General features: G+C 44.3%; 1 protein-coding gene across 5 annotated transcripts in view; it reads left to right on the plus strand.

The window, feature by feature from the left end:
- CIC (capicua transcriptional repressor) overlaps positions 1–16,674 on the plus strand; it is a 276,377-nt gene that overhangs the window by 18,338 nt on the left and 241,365 nt on the right. The window lies entirely within an intron of this gene.

The following is a 16,674-nucleotide window of genomic DNA, read 5'->3' on the forward strand; positions in this document are numbered from 1 at the left end:
TCCCTTCCACAGAGCTGAAGCACCCTCCTGTGTCTCCATATGCCTGGGGACTTTCCACTCGTGTCTTGGATTAACACTGATCTGTGCTGGGATGGGTGCACGGTTCATGCACCAGATCTCCTTGTGTCATGCACTTAGGACGTGTATACGTTGGAAACTGCAGCACTGTCGTATATATGCCTATGTAGGTATGCATGCCTGCACGCTTACTGGGTCAGACCGTCTAAGATTCGGCCGACTTGTTCAGGGGGGGGGGGGGGTAAGGCTACACGATTCGATTACTGGATTTATCAGGTGGGTTCACAGTAACTTAGAAGAGAGTTTATCAGATTTGGAGGAATGCCAATTGACTACACTACCGGTAATTCATTAATCAAGCTAGCAAGAAATCAGCCACTAACCTTCTGAATATGACTAGCCCTCTTAAAAGTTCCAGTTTACCTCCTGTTAATTCTGGCTCCCTGTAGAGCAAAAAATTCACACAAAGTGGAATTTTATGCTCATCCCTCCTGAGCTTGTAAGGCCATTTCAGAGTGGGGTAGTTGCTTTTTGAAACCATTTTTTTTCTTCTTCCTCTTCTTTTAATTTTTATTTATTTATTTTGTAAATACTTAATTTTAATCAGTAGTGAGAACTCCAGCTATTGACCTTTCAGTGTTTCCCCACCTGCTGTAAACGTTTCGAGGGGGTCTTAGTCTCCATTATTGATATTAATTTTTTTGTTTTTATAAATGAGGAAGAATACAGCTAGAGAAGTAAGACTGCCACAGGAGCTGCAGTGGGATTCCAAGGCAGAGTAGAAATGTTGGTGGGGGGGTTTGTCGCGGTTTTAGCCCCCCCCCCCCATATGGCATTTAGGGAGCTTGCGAGCAAATCACATACCGTACAATGTGCATCAATAAAATGTATGTAAATGTGATGCATGTTCGATGCTTGTTCATAAACTGCGTGTGTGTGTATATGTACATATATATATGTATGTCTGTGTGCTCATATATTTTTTCTTTTTACCTTTCTTATTACTTATATAAATATGGGCTGTGCTAGAAGGACACCTCTGCATATAGCTTTTTATTCAGGAGAGTATGCATGATGTCATATGCGTGTGTGTCCGTGATCGTAGACATAAAGATCAGACTGTCAGATATGCGAGGCCACAGCTCATGCTATTTGCGACGGATTCCCAGATGCGTAAAAGCCCTTCCAGAGGGAAGCCTTGTTCTTATGAGGATCGTCTTCTCTTAATGCGTGGATTGATTGGGGAAGAGCATTTATGACATCTGGATTAGCACAGGAGGTTTTTCTGTGTAGGGTGCTTTGAAAAGATGGTGATCAATTGTAAGGTGAATAAAGTTTTATTTTATCTTTATATTTTTTTTCCTGTAATGAAAAACAAATAAAGCCTCGAACATACAGTGCTTATCATCCATCGTCCGCTGTACTACTGGGAACCATTTGCTGTGGGCAGTGCATGTCCCAATGTGGTAGAGATACAGATTCTGAAACATGGGCTGTAAATCAAGAGATTAAAATGTTTGAGAATATTGATATTTCTGTTCTGTCAGGAAAAAAAGAGATATTACAGGATGACTTTCTGACAATTGCAGCCAAGCAGTGTGGAGCGGTTACCGATAGCAACCAGAAAGATGAAACCTGATTGGATGCCTTGTTTTGCATTTCACTGGTTCATGTAAACAATGCCAGTTGGAAGGATTTAATCGTATAGAATACATGTATGAGCCGCAGATCTGTGTGATTGACATTGGTTGATAAGAGCCTCAGAAGTGTAACGACAAGCTCAGTATGTGACTTATAATCTAGCTCCATTACTACATGACAGGGCAGAGCACACCTCTGCAATCATCATGCACACAGACTAGAACTGCATCCATGTTTGAGGCAATGGGAACCCCCGGCTCTGTCAATTAACAGCCATTCTTCTTCTCCTTCTTATCTTTTATTTATAGAGCGACACCATATTATGCCGCACTGTGCAGTAAATAGGGGGTGCCGATGACAAATCTGCATACATAACAAGTACAAACTATGACATTCTCACAGCCTCTCTTGAGTCACTTTTGAGCACAAGATGAAAGTCAGCCTTGGATAACGGGGAGTGAAAGTACTTGCAGGAAAAATTCAGACTCCTCTCGGGGGCAATCAGGGTTCTGCAAAGAGCTTTATAAACTTCCAAGATGGTGTCAGCCAAGCGCCTATGTTTATGCCAGTGATGATGGCAGGGTGGGTGAGTATAGGGCAGTGATTTCTAACCTTGGCACTCCAGCTGTGGTTGAACTACAAATCCCATGAGGCATTGCAATACTCTGACAGCTCTTAGCATAACTCGGGGAGGCAGAAGCATGATGGGATTTGTAGTATTGTCACAGCTGGAGTGCCAAGGTTAGCCATCACTGGTATAGGGCAAGCAGCTCACCCAGCACAGATGTTGGGTAGATGGCTATACAAGTATGCAGATAAGGTGCTCCAGTCTTCTCATGGTTGTCCTAGGTGGCTTTCCCAGAAAATAGGGAAGCCAAAAGAATGGTATCATAACTAGGCAATTTTGTAATTGTTTAAAGGAAATAATGGTAGATTCCTTAAGGCTCTTACTTTCCTTTTTAAAGTGGACCTGAGCTCTTGCACAGGACAGAAGGATAACAGAAATGCATGTATGTATCTAGAGAGTTTAGCCCAGGCATGGGCAAACTTTGGCCCTCCAGCTGTTAAGGAACTACAAGTCCCACAATGCATTTGCCTTTGAGTCATGACTGTGGCTGTAAGACTCCTGCAATGCATTGTGGGACTTGTAGTTCCTGAACAGCTGGAGGGACAAGTTTGCCCATGCCTGGTTTAGCCTGTCTAATTCACCTTCATCTGTGACTAATCACTACTGTAATTTGATCTCTCAGCTTTGTCAGCTCAGGAATCTCTTCTGCCACGGCAGAGCAGCTAATTTGTAATGAAAGGATGTTAACAATATGTCTGCTTCCATGAAAGCAGGAAATGGACACAATGTAGAATTGGTGCAGGATTTGTTTCAGCTTTAAAAACAAACAAAAAAACAGTTTTTTTCTTTGAGGGCTCGTTTCCACTATTGCAGTGCGGAATCGCCTGGATTCCACCGCTGCTGAAATCTCATGCGGATGCGATTCCTCATGCGTTTTTTGGCGCGAATTCGCATAGGTGAGGGTACATGCGATTTTAACCATGTCACTGCCTGTGTGAATTTACATTGGTACCTATGCGGCAAATAACGCATCGGGAAATCACATGCGATTTCCCTAATACATACATTGCATGCGATTCGCATGCATTCCACTCGCAGGCGAATTCTGCGGCTCTTTTGTGCGTTTTTTCACCGCTGAAAAAAAAGCACCTCAACAACGCTACAGTGGAAACAGGCCCATCCACTTGCATTACATGTGCGAATCCGCATGCGTCGGACGCATGCGGATTCGCGATAGTGGAAACGAGCCCTAAAGGCTGTTATGCGGTTGCCTATCTTTTAGAGCATAGAGGAAGTTCTGAGTTCAGGTCTGCTCTAACCCACCTTCTTGGAGGGCTGTAAGATTGCAGTGCCTACCGTAACACATGCGTATGAGTTCACCATCGCGCCAATGTTGCAGCGTTTCTCCATTGTGTGTGGGGTACTTGTAACTTGTGGTGGTTGCTTTATTTGTTGTGCAGTACCTTCCATTTGAGTAGTTTGGCATCAATTCATTAAATAATAGTCCCACAAGTGATAAAAAAAAAAACTTGTGCTTATTGCTGGCATTCAATGAATACATTACAATTTTTTTTTTTTCTTTTATGCACCGCAGTGTACAACAAAATATCCCGGTAGTTAAGCTCAATAAAGCTTAAATGGTACCTGAACTGAGGTGACATAATGAGATCCATGTGTATGTACAGTAGGGATGGTCAATGACATGCAAATAATTTTGAGTTGATGCATGATTATGCAAATTCTGTTTGCAAATTTGTCGCTTAAAAATGGACCTATCAAATCCTCAGCAGAATTTCTACAAGCTGCATTAATTTGCCTATAGAATTTGCATAATGCTGCATCAACTTAAAATTATCCATTGACCATCCCTAATGTACAGTTCACTCCTGCATTGAACTAGGCTGTGGTCCTTTTTTTTTTTTTTTTTTTCTTTTAAAGTAAACCTGAAGTCAATAACCAAAAGAAAAAAAAGTTAGATTTTTACCACAGTAGATGTGGATGCTCCTGAGACTTCCCCTGATCCTCCCTGACCCCTTCTCTGCAAGCGGGGGTCCTCTTTATCTTTGTGGCTGTGCTCCTCTCTCTGTACAAGCGCAGGCACATGTAGGGTTCGGATATGTTAAGAGGGTCCAAGTGTGGCAATGGGGGGGGGGGGGGGGGGTGGGACATGGGAAGCCTCTGGACTATTCAGAGTCTCTCCTCTACGTAGGTAGGTGTCTTACTCTTTGGTCCCCTGAGACTACAGGTTCACTTTAAAGCGTAAGGCTACATACATACTTGAGATAAAAGTCTTTGAAAAAGGCAAGATCACAGACCAATTTTACCCCCTTACATGTAGTATGAGAGTCATACTCTACACCATCTATTCTATGGAGCTGAACACCCCATCAGATAAAAATCTTTGCAAGATGCTTTACACATAGATGCTGTACACATGCAACAGATCAGTATCTGCAAAAGATCCGTTCCTGCAAAATGCATTCATAGTCTATGGTATCTGCAGATCTCGTACACACCTTGTTTAGTACGGCTGAACGGTTTGGCGGTTTTAAACCGAGACCGCGGTTCCTGTTAAAGTGAAGGTTCAAGCAAAATAAAAAAATGAGTTTCACTTACCTGGGGCTTCTGCCAGCCCCATGCAGCCATCCTGTGCCCTCGTAGTCTCTCACTGCTGCTCCAGTCCCCCGCTGGCAGCTTTCTGACCTCGGAGGTCGGCGGGACGCATTGCGTACATTTTTACGCATTCCCGCTAGTGCAGGAACATTAACACATACATTTTACGCATTACTGGTTTAATGCGTACATTTTTACGCATTAAACCAGTAATGCGTAAAAATGTATGTGTTAATGTTCCTGCATTAGCGGGAATGCGTAAAAATGTACGCAATGCGTCCCGCCGACCTCCGAGGTCAGAAAGCTGCCAGCGGGGGACTGGAGCAGCAGTGAGAGACTACGAGGGCACAGGATGGCTGCATGGGGCTGGCAGAAGCCCCAGGTAAGTGAAACACATTTTTTTATTTTGCTTGGACATTCCCTTTAAGACGATCTTGTGATCGTCAGAAGCCACGGTTTTCCCCACAGCCTGCCGCCACACTGTGCTGGTTCATGTGGCTCCGCCTACCACCTCGCCGTCATACGGGAGAAAATCCAATGGATGGGAGAAGCTGGCTGCTGGGCTGTTCTGTACACTACAGCTCCACTTACTGCCGCCGTCAGAAGCTGTGCGCTGCGTGCTGCTCTGTATCCGCCCCCCGCCGCCCTCATACACTGTCCACAGGCTCCGAGTCTGCTGCGCATTTGATTGTCCTTGTTCACTGCCTCAGCCGACATTGCGATACCCCAGCGACATCACAGAAGGCTCTGCCACCGCTGCCTTGATACATGTATTATTGCATTGCTCTGTGCAATAATCGCATAGAACACGCAGACTAGCTCCGCCCCCCGCCCTCATAGAGTCCAGTCCATAGAGTTCAGCACTTGCCAGAAATATCACAGACCCCGACCCCATCCCCTGGCCGTGCATGCAATAATTATATCACCCTGAAAGTATTACAATCACATGTATTAAAATACATGGTGGGGCCAGGCAGGGCAAGCTGTTATTACACCAAACTTTCATCAGCTGGGCCACTAGGATTAGAGCCTGTCAGTCAAGCTTCAGCCAGTCATTAAGCCTGAAACCAGCACATTAGGATTCATCAGGATCTTGTTACTGTACATTGTAAATTTAGTACTAAAGCTTGATTTAAAGAAAATCGTAAATTGAATCGAAATTGCAATTTCTTACAGAAATCGTGCAATTCAATCTTTTCCTAAAATCGTTCAGGCCTATTGTTTAGCAGACATTCATCTGCAGATCAGATCCACCAGGATGCATCTTCAGATATGCAGATGAATGTCTGTTAAACAAGGTGTGTATGATGATCTGCAGATCTCATAGACTATGAATGCATTTTGCAGGAACGGATATTTTGCAGGAACAGATCTTTTGCAGATACTGATCTGTGGTATCTGTAAAGCATCTGTGTGTGCAGCATCTTGCAAATGTTTTTATCTGAGGAGTTCAGCTCAATAGAATAGACTGTGTAGAGTATGGCTCTCATACTACATGGAAGGGGGTAAAATTGGTCTGTGAGCTTAGCTTTTCCAAAGACTTTTGTCTCAAGTGTGTATGTAGCCTAACTCCAGGCCCATGTATAAATATATCATCTGGTAGTGTAGGAAGCAAAATAAAAAATGCATATAAAAATGCATATATACTGTAGATTGTACAAACTCACACATTGTGTAAAAGTAGTTAGTGCCATATACGCACACACACCACACAAAACACACACACACACACACACTCACACACATGAGCGTGCGCACACAGATATGCGCGCGTGTGCACACATGCGCGCACACACACATGCGCACACAGATACCACAAAGGTTGTTAATATAAATACTAGGTGATGATAATAACTTGGATTAAAGTTAGGTTCTACTTAAAATAGTATTTTTTATTGTTTAGATTACAAAATGTAAGTCCTCACTTGGCCATACTTTTGTACTTGTTGCATACTGAAGTGTTGATCAGAATTGAGGGATGAGAAGGAATATATAGACATAATATGCAGAAATACTGCAGTAAGATCAGTTTAAAACTATATTTTATTTCCAGCAGGGATCAGCGCACATTGTAGCTAGTTTACTGCCTGTAGGCACAGAGTAAGCTCTTGTATTGCTCATGCTTGAGGAAATACAGTACGTTACATACTTTTCTCAGTAGTGGGAAGGCTTCCCTGATTCTCTTGTAGCTTCCAATCTATAGCAGGGTCTTTCTAAACCTATTAGAACCAGATCACAGTGCTCAGTTACGTTGCAGAATAATTCTGCGTGCCAACTCGCTGCCCATACAATTCTATGGGCCTGTTCACAGTACTGCGCTGTAACTGATCTTGTTGTTCTGACTCGCTGCATGCATGCATTTTATTGAAGTCTATGTCCAGTCTCCAGTGCAGCTCACAGTCATTGTAATGCATGTATTGTGCAACTGACCACTGTGAACCTAGCCATAGACTGTGCATGTGTTTATTATGTCTCTTGTGGCCATGCTTCTGGCAGTGAACAAACGCATTAATATTGGGCATGTACAAGTGAGATCCGCACATGCCCAGTAGAGCGCGGCCAGAAGATGTAGAGGGACCCAGCGCTGTAATGCCAGCTCTATGAGGCCTCAGGACTATCCAGATGCTTCCAGCCACTAATGGAAGCTTCTAACTTGCTGGGTTTTCTAGACTACAGGTGTGCATTAAGTATCAGCCTAGGCCAGGGGAGCAGAGCCGGATTTACCTTAAGGTACTGTAGGCACGTGCCTACAGGCGCTTCATGATGGAAAGGCAGCTCAATCCCCCTCCCCAAGTGCTTTCCACCTGCCTTACCTATGCAGAGTGCCAAGCGAAGTGTAAATGAGGTTACTCACCCGGGTCTCAGCATTCCACTGACCAGTTCTCCCTAATACTTGGAGGCACCTCGAGCTACTTGATACTGAGGATGGCTCTAGCTACCTAATACTAAGGGGCATCTGTCACTACCTATGACGGGCAAGGGAAGTAAGGGAGAAGTGACAGTTGGGACAGCCAGCACACTTGCAGTGCAGTTCGGCAGGGGTTTGTAGGTACATGGAGGGCGGAGTCTAAGGTGCCAGGTGATCTGTGCCTATAGGTTCCTGTGAGGTAAATCCAGGCTTGCAGGGGAGTCAAACTCAATCACATGAGGGGCCAAAATTATTGTCTAAGTCGCTGGCCAAATTATTTAAGATTTATCTTTAATCTTAATAAGTTTAACCTCTTGAAGACCATGGTGTTAAACCCCCCCTAATGACCAGGCTATTTTCTATTTAATTGGCTACTGCAGCTTTAAGGCCCAGCTGCAGGGCGGTACAACTCTGCACACAAGTGATTCCCCCCCCCCCCCCCTTTTCTCCCCACCAACAGAGCTTTCTGTTGGTAAGGTCTGATCGCCCAAACAAGTCCCCCCTGTATTCGTTTTTTTTTGTTTTTTTTTTACAAATCCCCTCCCTCCCCCCAGCCGGCCAATCACGGCGATCGGCTGTCATAGGCTTCTGCCTATGAGAGCCGATCGCTCTCTTGTCCCCTTGTCCCCCAGTACAGCGCCGCTGCTGATCGCAGCACTGTACAAGTAAACACACGGCAGTTTCGCCATGTAACAGTCTTCCGAGTGGCGATAGCCGCTCGGAGACTGAAGGCGGAGCTCAGCTCCGCCCACCAAGCAGGAGATGCGCGCGATCTCCTGCAAAACAGAGCCCCAGGACCTTATGCCAATCGGCGTTAGGTCCTGGGGCTTCCGCCACGCCCATCGGCGTGACACGGTCGGAAAGAGGTTAATTATTGTCTCAAACTAAGTGGTATGATTGTAACAACCATGGGGGGCCCCCCCACTTATCCAGAGTAGCACAGTGGGACAGTTTTATATTTATCAGCTCCAGTAGTCTTTGGGACTCTCCTAATCTTCCTGTCAGCCACACGCTCTATCTTGCATACCACTGGCTCTCAAATGCATGTCATGTGAGTGGAAAGCTGAAGGTATGGAAGCACAGAGCGTGCAGCTGCTGGGAAGAATAGAAGAGACCCGACGCATCACTGGAGCAGGTACATATTGCACTGCTCAGCTACTCTGACATGTGAGGAGAGGGTGTCTGGGGGAAAGGTGTGTTTTACCAGCCACATTAGGGTGGTTTGGATCCCAGGAGGGGGCCCATGCTAATTTCCCATGGTTGTTGCTGCACCCCGGCTCAAACTGACAATGTTTCAACCAGACACATGATCACTGTTGTGCTCCTCTGGTTAGGAAGGCAGTGTGCTGTCATTCTTTTACTCCTTACAGTGATGCACATTTGAAGCTCTAGAGGGACACATAAAATGGCATTCGACCTGCGGGCCTTGAGTTTGGCACCTGTGGCCTACGCGATTCATTAATAATTTCACTTTTATGTTTTGAATTTGTTTGAGCTTAGCCATAAGGAAATCTGCCATGCTTTGGAAATCATGGCTTCACATTATATCCGCTTCATTTAACTGTAGACAGTTTGTGCACCTTTATGAGTTACTTGTTAACACAACCAACTTGGAGTTCTATTGTTGGTGAGCATCGGTTTATTCCTGCCTGAACTGTTCTATTCTTTATAACTTAGCAAAGTGTAATTCCTCCCGCCGCGAGGACAGAAGCTGAGCTTTTCCATGTGGCAAGGAATGTGGGTGTTTTCCACTCCACCATCTAACTTTCTCTGAGTGATTATTACCCAACTCTCTGCAGAATAAAAACATTCGCACAGCACAGGATATATACAGTACTTGGCCTGCCTTCTCATCCCCTCCCTCTTTATGCCTGCAGCGTGGTTAGCAGTCAGGATGTGGAGGGTTAACTTCTCAGCCGTTTTCATTGTCATGATATCATCTGTGGCTCGGTTAGATTTTCTGTGGCCCCCACGTGCCTAGTACGGGACCTAAAGGAAAACGGCAAGTGCAGGCCTGGCCTAGAGCAAATTATTCTCTGCTTTAAACTTTTGTAGACTCTGGTATGAAACCGAAAGCTGAAATCTTATTGGCTGCTGTGGATGGAATCTTTATTTATCTGCATTCCAGTTAAGGCCTGATGTGTTTCTGTATAGATGCCTTGTGTGTAACTGTGTGTGTGCATGCAGCCATATAGTGTGCAGTGGCTATGCTTGTACTCAAGGAGAAATAGAAATAGGGCATTGGCTTTTTTTTTTTTTTTTTTTTAAAGCAGTTTTTATTAAAGCGGAACTGAAGAGCTTAAAAGAAACCGTGTTTCACTTACCTGGGGCTTCTGCCAGCCCCTTGCAGCCTTTGTGTTCCGTGCCGCTCCTCCACGAGCCTCCGTTCTCCCGCCGCCAGCTAGTTTAGTTACCGTCGACTTGTAAGTCGATGGCAACTGCGCCTGCGCACCCCAGGCCCGGCCACGGATGGGAGCACGAAGAAGGCCTATCGGCAAAACAAAGCTAGCTGGCGGCAAGGGATCGGAGGATCCATGAATGATTGCGAGGGCACGGGACGGCTGCAGGGGGCTGGTAGAAGCTCCAGGTAAGTAAAACTTTTTTTTTAAAATTTATTTATAATCTAGGCTTAACCACTTTACCCCCCGCGGTATGGATATCTCCGTCCCTTTTTCCATCCTTATAAAACCAAGGGACGGAGAAATCCGTACCTCCCCGCTGTCCGCGCTCCCGCCGATCGTGCTCGTGCACGCCGCTCACCCGGAGATCAATGAACGGGAAAATCCATTCCCGTTCGTTGATCTAAGCCCCCACAATGATCTGCTGCTTCTATGAGAAACAGCGCGATCATTGTGATTTTTCCCAGCCTCATAGTGCTTTCTGTTGCTTACAGGTCGCATGAACAAAACATCACTGTGGCATCTTTTGGCCAGATAGTAAAACTACACCCTAAAGCATTTTACATATACAAATACATTAGTTTTACACAATAAATTAACTCATTACCTCCCACACTCCCCAATTTTATTTTATTTTTGTAATTTAAAAAAAAAAAAAAAAAATACAATAAAAAAAACAACAAATAGTTACCTTAGGGACTGAACTTTTTAAATATTTATGTCAAGAGGGTATAACACTGTTACTTTATAAACTACGGGCTTGTAATTAGGGATGGTTGCAAAACTGAAAAAAAGCACCTTTATTTCCAAATAAAATATTGGTGCCAAACATTGTGATAGGGACATAATTTAAACGGTTTTATAACCGGGACAAATGGGCAAATACATTTCATGGGTTTTAATTACAGTAGCATGCATTATTAAAAAAACTATAATGGCTGAAAACTGAAAAATAATAATTTTTTTCCCCCACATTTTTTCCTATTTTCCCATTAAAACTCATTTAGAATAAAATAATTCTTGGCATAATGTCCCACCTAAAGAAACCTTAATTAGTGGCGATAAAAACAAGATATAGTTCAATTTATTGCGATAAGTAATAATAAAGTTATAGACAAATGAATGGAAGGAGCGCTGAAAATTTCTCTGGTGTTTCAGGGGTAAAACCCCTCAGTGGTGAAGTGGTTAAGTATCCATTTAGGCTACTTGCACACCAAGACGTTGCGTTAGGTGCTACGGTAAGGTCGCATAACATGCACCTAATGCAACGTATGGTGGTGCGGGAGAGGACGGTAGAGTGAGCCGCGTTAGGCGGCTCTATCCGTATAAGGTCTCCCAGAGTGGCGCTGATTGGCCGGCGGGACCACGTGATGCGGAGCGAGACACTCCGCATCACGTGGTCCCACCGGCCAATCAGCGGCCGCCAGTGCAGTGAATATCAAGTAGCCATGTGCGCGGCTACTGTAGCTGCATCTCCCCGCCTCCTCTCCGCCCCCCACTGAGCATGTGCAAACAGTCTAACGCGGCTATAGCCGCTCTAACGCCGTAGCATGCTGCACTTTCCGAACAACGTGCAGCGTTACATGTAACGCAACGTGGGCTGTGTGAACAGCCCACTTGTGTTACATTGCTGTGCGTTGGGGGAGCGTTACAGGCGCACGTTAACGTCTTAGTGTGTAAGCAGCCTAAAGGTGATTGGTAGGAAGGGTAAGAAGCGGCAGGCTAGACACCTATAACAAGAAAAAAAACTGGATTTGGGGTGTGGGGAAACATGCCAGTTGCATGGCACCCGAAAAAAGTGTGCAGCATCTTATCTGACAAGAAGAAAATGATGTGCAATCTTGCGCTAATCTCTCCAGGCCTACCGGGTATATATTGCAACCACTAGCAGCTCCTTAGTCCTGGCTGAAGGAATAACTGTAGACATGGAAAAGAAGCAAAAAGGAGCGCTCCCTAGTGCATTAAAGTTTATTTATTCCTCAAACACGCAAATTATTAAAAACACTTACTAGAAGACAATATAATGTAGGCATATCATGGGCAAAAGCTCAGTAAGACAACCGTAGGTGGCAACCTGTTCCTCCTCTGTGGCCTGCAGTGGATGGATGTCCCAGCTTCTTCACATTTCTCAGCGTTCTTGTAAAGGAATCTCTGCGGCAAAGCTTGTTCCAACATCCAATAAAATAAGACACTTTATCCCACAGCGGTGAGCGGTCCCCTCACACACCGCTCGGATCCGCGTCCGCTTTCCCGCTTGCTGCAGCACAGGACCGATCCAACCAATCAGAGGCGCTCCTTACTACTCCAAGCTTTTGCCCATGATATGCCTACATTTTATTGGCTTCTAGTAAGTGTTTTTAATAATTTGCGTGTTTGAGGAATAGATAACTTTAATGCACTACGGAGCTCTCCTTTTTGCTTCTTTTCCACCTTATTATCTGCATACTTATGCTGACCTTTTATTTTTTTTACTTGATATGTTTAGTACTAATATTTTAGATTTTTTTTTTTTTTTAGATCTTTTTTTCCATTAGAAAAAATGTTTAAAGGAATTCTTGCTTTGATCAGAAATTTCACTTTAAAATAGAAAGAAAGAAAAAAAACTTTAACATTCCAGAGCTTCCCAAGTCTTTTTATAGCTTCATGATCTTCTAAATGATCTTTCCATATCGGTTTGTAGTAGCCAGCTATGACGTTCCAGTATTGATTTTATGCACTTCTTTGGACGGTAACCGTGAAGTTCATTGTCTGAAGTGAGAATTGCTTAGAAATTCCCATCTTCTCAATGTTGATAATTAAGCTGTACAGGACTAGAGCCCTGGGTACCACTTATTATCACCCGCACTAATCCAGTGATTAGCAAAAAGCTCTGACACTCCCATCTGACATGACCTCTCAAGGTTGCCGTACACTTAACCATTGCTATCCAATGTGGGAAAAAACAATCAATCCCTCTCTGATTGGAATCTGCACAGAGAGGCATGGATTCCTGCCTCACTATGTACTTCAGTATTCAGTAGATTTCACCAGGAAATCCGTTATATGCAATGCAAACCTATGGCCTGACAATCAATCACCGCTCTTGCCCTTCCCCGATAGATGCAAATCTTCTGACTTGTCCGATTGTTTTGATATATTTAATGTTTAAAATCGGACATGTTGAGGCAATAGATTTCTGGCAGATTCAGTTGGAGTGATTGATCTCCTGGGAATCGAACAGGAAAAGTATATGGTCACCTTTAAAGGAACCTGTAGGTAAAAAGCAGGGCTGAGTCGGTACAAAAATCATCCGAGTCTGACTCCTCAGTTTATGAAACCACCGACTCTGACTCAAAATTGCTCTGATTCCTCGACTCCGACTCCTTAGTCTAATTTTTAGAAAGGTCATGGATTTGGTTAAAAAAAATCATCTGACTCCTCAGTTTATTGAAACCACCGAATCTAGGTATCTAGTGCTGTCCTCCTCCCCATATGGCTTCACTGGTGATCTAGGGCTTACCCTCCAGTATAGCTTCTTTGGTGGTCTATAGTGGGCCAAACATAATGCAAAGTCAGGAAACCACCTGAGGGCCAAATCTGATGGCTCCGAGGGCCAGATGTGGCCCATGGGCTGGAGTTTGACATGTATGCTCTAGATCAGTGGTCCTCAAACTATGCCCCGCATGCCAAATGCGGCCCCCTGAGGCTTTTTCACTGACCCCCAAACACAAAATGTATAACTTATAGATGTGACCCACTGCACCTTTTAATATCGGCGGCCCGCATATAGAATAACAGTGCTGGAACCACCCATCCACATGGAAGCCAGCGAGCGGTCATTCGCTGGCTTCTAATCCAATTCTGCATCAGGTGACACTGCTGTCCAACTGGACTGCAGGTTATCACCCAGGTATGCTTTACTGCCTGGTGCACAAAGACGTTCTCCGGGTGCTGAATAGCTGCTGCTGGGAGTTCTCCTCCGGGCATGACTGGCGGGGAATCAATACCTACATTCAATGTAATGTTTTTCAAAATCATTTTATGTATGTTCCAGCCCCCCCAGCAGTCTGAAGTATGTTGACCCGGCCCTTGACCGAAAAAGTTTGGGGACCCCTGCTCTAGATGATTCATAGTCTTCTCCTGTCCTTCTCTGCTGGGCTGTTCCTGCGCTTGCCTCACTGCAAAACGGCTTGTTAACCCTTGCTGACTTCTAGTGCATGGGCAGTAGCATGGTGGAAACAGCTGAGCTGAAATAAGGTCCGTACTACTGCATGAGCCGTCTACGCCTGTGCAGTAGCACGAACCAGATCAGGCTTGGTTTTTTCTACCAAAACCAGAGCAGGTCTGTACTACTGCACAGGCGCTGTGTGACTTTCCTCCGGGGGTCCTTGTTCCTGAACGGCTTGGTGAAGGAAGACTGAGGAAGCCTCTCCCCCCACCCCCAATCTCACAGGTTTACTTAAAAGGCGCACTGTTCTTGCCCAGGTTGCTGTAGAATGGCCGTGTCATCAAGTTAAAATAATGTGTGTCTTTAGTGCTTTCAGTGTTGGCCTAGGCCAGTGATCTGCAAACTTGGCTCTCCAGCTGTTAAGGAACTAAAAGTCCCACAATGCATTGCGGGAGTCTGACAGCCACAGTCATGATTCATAAAGGCAAATGCATTGTGGGACCTATTTATTTTTTCATCATTTAAAGGGGAGATTCAGTGTAAATGTCTGAATGGAAATGTTGTATTTGTTAGAGCTATTTACTGGCATGGCTAGCAAGCTTTGTAAAGCTATGCTTACAAGGTACACTTTTATCATGTGAAACAATCATTCGTGATCGTTTTGAGTGACTTTCTTCTCTTCAACAGTCCGTCCAGGTGTTAAACTATTTGGCAATTGCTTTGTTCATGCTGTAGCTCAGAGTGGTACACCTCTTGCTTCTTCCGCCTTCCATCAGCATAAGATAGAATAGAATGAACCTTATTCAGTTCACTTTCTCTCCTGAGGGCTCTTTCACATCTGAGCCCGTTTTCTGCGGTGTAACGCAAAGTCGAAACTTTGCGTTATCCAAGGTAAAATGAAAGTCCGTAGACTTTCATTTTACCTTTCACACCCGAAGCTGTGTTTCAGTGCGTTGCGGTTAAACGCACCCGGGAGCTTTTAGTTGTCGGGAGCCGGCGTTTTCCTGTTGGGTGAATTATTAGCGACCGCAGGCTACTCATCATCGCACCGCAACATCCCGATGATACGCCGCAGGCTATTCAACGCGTGCAGAAAACAGTTCCTGCACGTGTTGTTAGATATGAAAGATCCCTTAGTTTTCTCCTTGGAGATAATTTTTTAATTTCTTTTTAAATTAACTTTTCAGCACTTTGCAATTAAAGTACTAAAATGTAGCTGAAAAAGTACTTTCAAAATTATTTTGAGTATTTTTCTTGCTTGCTGGCAAAGGCAGCAAGCAAGAAAATACTAATGATATTGACAAGATGTGAAATTATAACCTAGGAGAAAACGTGAAGTGCATATGGGCCAATCTGTTCATCTGAGAGCTAGTTGGCACGTTTGGATCATGCAATCCTGTTTTGGGATCATTTATCCTAAGTGGGTATATAGAGTTTGAGAAATGCTACAAGATAAACACTGCTGTTCTATATCCGTTACCAAGTCTGGAGAATTTGCTATTATAATGTCAGACTTTTTTCCCCTCCTTTTTTACAGCAACAGTAAAGTGACACTCTTGTGCTCACTAAGTTTTATGGGTCAAATCATCACATGAAGTGTCAAAAAAGATGTTTGAAGTAGTAATAAAAAACAAAACCTAAAATGATTTTGCAGTGCTAAACACAAATAATAAATATACTTCTATATAATCTGTGTTACGATTAAATCTCCACTCACAGTTGTATTAGCAAGTTACGTACTCAAATTAGGTTTAAATGGGGCCAATAACAACCGCCTCTGACGAGAATCCAGCATGCCAGCGATGACTCCCACACAGCTCCGTCCACCCCGTATAGGAACAGAACATGTCACTAGCCTGTAGGCTAGCGATGCATCTGTACAGCCCTGCAATGTTGCGCCAGGGGTTGTCTCTGCCTGACAACATGCCTCGTATGTGTGTACAAGGCTGTAGGGTGAGGCACACTGGGGGCAGCCACGTTTGCTGGTTGTTTAAAAGGTATTGCACCACAATTTTGCTTAAAGCATCTTAAAGCAAGGATATTGATGTTCTACAACATGGAACAAAGACGAGCAACTAAATTAATCAGAGGGATGGAAGATCTCCATTACCAAGGAAAGTTGGACAAAAGTGGACTGATTGGTGACCTGATTAACATGGATAAATACACCAGATGAGCTGTTTTCCCTAGGCCTGTACAATGGGGAAGGGGGCATAATCTGTGTATGGAGGAAAAAAGGGTTTGCCATCTATTTAGAAAGGGGTTCTTTACAGTAAGAGTGGGTAAGATGTAGAATATTTTACCACAGGTAGTAGTTATGGCAAATTCTGAATCTGCATTAAAGGGGGCTTGGATGCATTTCTTGTATTGAAGGACATCC

This window comes from Hyperolius riggenbachi, chromosome 6 (genome assembly GCF_040937935.1).
Source record: "Hyperolius riggenbachi isolate aHypRig1 chromosome 6, aHypRig1.pri, whole genome shotgun sequence".
Lineage (NCBI taxonomy): Eukaryota > Metazoa > Chordata > Amphibia > Anura > Hyperoliidae > Hyperolius > Hyperolius riggenbachi.